This window comes from Tachyglossus aculeatus, chromosome 9, assembly GCF_015852505.1.
Source record: "Tachyglossus aculeatus isolate mTacAcu1 chromosome 9, mTacAcu1.pri, whole genome shotgun sequence".
In the NCBI taxonomy this organism is placed as follows: Eukaryota; Metazoa; Chordata; class Mammalia; order Monotremata; family Tachyglossidae; genus Tachyglossus; species Tachyglossus aculeatus.
In genome coordinates, this window is record NC_052074.1 from 34,664,208 (window position 1) to 34,668,035 (window position 3,828).

A 3,828-nucleotide genomic window follows, 5' to 3' on the forward strand; every position below is an offset into this window, starting at 1 on the left:
AGCAAGATCATTTCCCTCAAGGAGCCTCCATGCCAGTTGAGGAGACAGACAAAAAATAGTTAACAGAAAAGAGGAAGAAGAGACTAGAAAGATAGGTAGCTCGGCATATGAGTGCTTAAATGCTGGAGGTGGTAGTTAGGAGGGCATGGCCTGAGGAGAAGAAAAAATGATTCTGTGATAGCCTCTGGAGGGGGTGGGATTCAGAAGGGTTTTGAAGATGGGTACAGCTTCGGTCTAGCAGGTTTGAGTAAGAGTAAGTTCCAGGCAGAAGGAAGTGTGTGAGAGTTTATAACAAACACAGAAAGCAAGTTATCTTGTGGGGAAACAAGGAGTGAGAAGGGAGGGAGGGGGATAATGGGAAAAAGAAAGGGTTGATAAGACCAAGTGTGATGATGCAATGTCTTAAAACCAAAAATAGGAGTTTCTGCTGTGTGGAGAAGATTGGGTAAACACTGAAGAGTTCTGAGGAATGGAGAAACAAGAGAAGAACATTTTAGAAAGATGATCCCCCCCACCTCATCTCCCTTCTCTCCTTCTACAGCCCAGCCCGCACCCTCCGCTCCTCTGCCGCTAATCTCCTCACCGTGCCTCGTTCTCGCCTGTCCCGCCATCGACCCCCGGCCCACGTCCTCCCCCTGGCCTGGAATGCCCTCCCTCCCCACATCCGCCAAGCTAGCTCTCTTCCTCCCTTCAAGGCCCTACTGAGAGCTCACCTCCTCCAGGAGGCCTTCCCAGACTAAGTCCCCTCCTTCCTCTCCCCATCCCCCCTGCCTGGCCTCCTTCCCCTCAACACAGCACCTGTATATATGTATATAAGTTTGTACATATTTATTACTCTATTTTATTTGTACATGTTTATTCTATTTATTTTATTTTGTTAATATGTTTTGTTTTGTTCTCTGTCTCCCCCTTCTAGACTGTGAGCCCACTGGTGGGTAGGGACCATCTCTACATGTTGCCAACTTGTACTTCCCAAGCGCTTAGTACAGTGTTCTGCACACAATAAGTGCTCAATAAATACAATTGAATGAATGAATGAATGAATGAATCTGGGCAGGAGTGTAATGTACATTCTGGCAAGAGGCGACGATTAGAAGGTAGGTGATCCGGTAGTCTAGCAGGGCTATGACACCAGACTGTGAGCCCGCTGTTGGGTAGGGACCGTCTCTATATGTTGCCAACTTGTACTTCCCATGCTCTTAGTACAGTGCTCTGCACACAGTAAGCTCTCAATAAATACAGAAAAAACCCACAAAACTACGCTGGCAAGGTTGATGGCTGTTTGGGTGGAGAGGAAGGGTCAGAATGGGAGAGAGATATTTGGGAGCATATCCAGTTTTATTTTGTTTGAAATCTGGGGGCCTTCTGGGGTTTTTCCTCCACGATATTTCCTAGCGCCACCCCTTTCCTTTCCTCCCAAACAACCAGGCAAACAACGAGGATGAAATTTCAGGCATCTCCTGACCAGCGCTTAGAACAGTGCTTTACACATAGTAAGCGCTTAATAAATGTCATTATCATTGTTATTATACTACTGCCCCTGCTTCCTCCTTGTTCTCCCTGCCTCTTCCCACTGAAGTCTGTCCTACACTCTGCTGCTTGGCCCACCTTTCTAAAAGATTTAGTACATGTCTCTGTGCTTGAAAATATTCCATGACCATCCATTTCTCTCCACATAAAACAGAAACTCCTGAGGACCCACTTCAAATTCCAGTTCCCTTTTTCTTTCCTATCGGCTGTCTTGATCCACTACCCTCCAGTTCATGCTCTTGACTCCTGCCAAGCTATCCTGCACACTCTGCCTCACTCTCAACTGTTTGATGTCAGATACTTTGTCCACAGCCTTTCCACTGCTTGGAATGCCTTGCTATTTCCAAAACACTGGATCACAACTGACCCCCTCTTCAAAGCCCTTCTGAAATCCCACCCTCATTCAGGAAATGTGCCCCAATTCATCTCCACCACCCCAGACGGTGCCTTCCCAACAATCCTGTTACCAGTTGTGGATAGACAACTTTCCTTAGTGCTTATGGATGCAGGCATATCCCTAGTCATGGCCGCTCCCAAGTCTTTAGAGAAGCAGCGTGGCTCAGTGGAAAGAGCACGGGCTTTGGAGTCAGAGGTCATGGGTTCAAATCCCGACTCTGCCAATTGTCAGCTGTGTGACTTTGGGCAAGTCACTTCATTTCTCTCTGCCTCAGTTCCCTCATCTGGAAAATGGGGAGGAAGACTGTGAGCCCCCCCGTGGGACAACCTGATCACCCTGTAACCTCCCCAGCGCTGAGAACAGTGCTTTGCACCATAGTAAGTGCTTAACAAATGCCATAATTATTATTATTATTATTTGGGCCACGGGGATTCTCCTGGAACTAATTGCTGACATGGTCAAGGATCTTTAAGCCCTGCCCGCGATGTACCACCCAATCACTGCCAGGAAATCAACTCCTTCTAGCTGCCACGGCAATGCTGGCCCAAGCCACAAGCCACCATCAGCCACGAGTCCCACTTCTTGCCATCATCACCGAAAGCTGCAAGTGCTCCTTCCAGCAGTAAGCATCATGTCTCTGCCATTGCTACAAGCCACCAGAGACACCTGCCACCACTGATAACCACAAGTACCAGGGCAGCCATCAGCATGGCTAGCTCAAACCAGTTTTCTTCCATTCCTGGACCCCAGTACCTAGTATCGGTCCTCTCTCACTCCCACCTTCCTGCTGATGGTCACACTTGCCCGCTTCAGCTGTGGAAGTGGGAACAGAAGGAATTGGGCAGAATGTGGCCTTAGCTCCTGTGGATGCAGCACCAGTGCCATCATAGCCTTCACATCTCCCTTCTCCATCCCTTCTCGACTCGTAGGGAGCAGGACAGGAAGAGAGAAGGGTGGTGCTACAGATCTAGCCCCTCTAGCAGCCACGGTTGTGACTATGAACAAAGTTAAAAAAAATAACACAGTGGTGAGGGAAGGACTAGGCAGGTGGGGGAAGAGTTCTGAATTTGGGGTACAGAGAGGTGGAAAAGCCCCTGGGAAGAATGGAGGGAAAGAGACGAAGAGAGAGCAACACCAAGGAGGGATTTGCAGTGTAATTTTTACTTTCTTGTGGGGCCTGGACGTCATGTTGGGTTTGTGCTGAAACAAAACCTAACTAATTGCATGTATGTCCGTGAGGAAATGCATCCCAAGAAACAGTTATTTATTGAACATTACAAGGCTGTATTATGGGATACTCCTGCCCATCAGTCTACATATTCTACTTTTCTATTCTCCTATCTTCCTCAACTGTTGCTAGTACCAGTTCAGTGCTGTAGCCTGCCATGTCAGTCCCTCTAGACTGTGAGCCCATTGTTGGGTAGGGACCGTCTCTATATGTTGCCAAATTGTACTTCCCAAGCGCTTAGTACAGTGCTCTGCACACAATAAGCACTCAATAAATATGATTGAATGAATGAATGAATACCAGGCCCTCGCCACCAACCCCATTTGGTCCTGGAATCCCATTCCCTCCCTCCTCCCCCACCTCCAGACCAACTCTCCTTTTGTTTTACTATTAACAATACAATAACAGCCTAACATTCATAATCATAATCACCATCTCCCCCCATACAATCTCATATAGATCATGGAGGGCCCAAGGCCAAGGAGAGTCCCTCTCACACATTCATTCAAACAATTAATGCATTTATTGAATGCTTACTGTATGCTGAGCATTACACTAAGAGCTTGGGGGAATATAATATAATTGCTGTACGACTTTGGGTAAGTCACTTCTCTGTGCCTCAGTTACCTCATTTGTAAAATGGAGATTGAGATTGTGAGCCCCACATGGGACA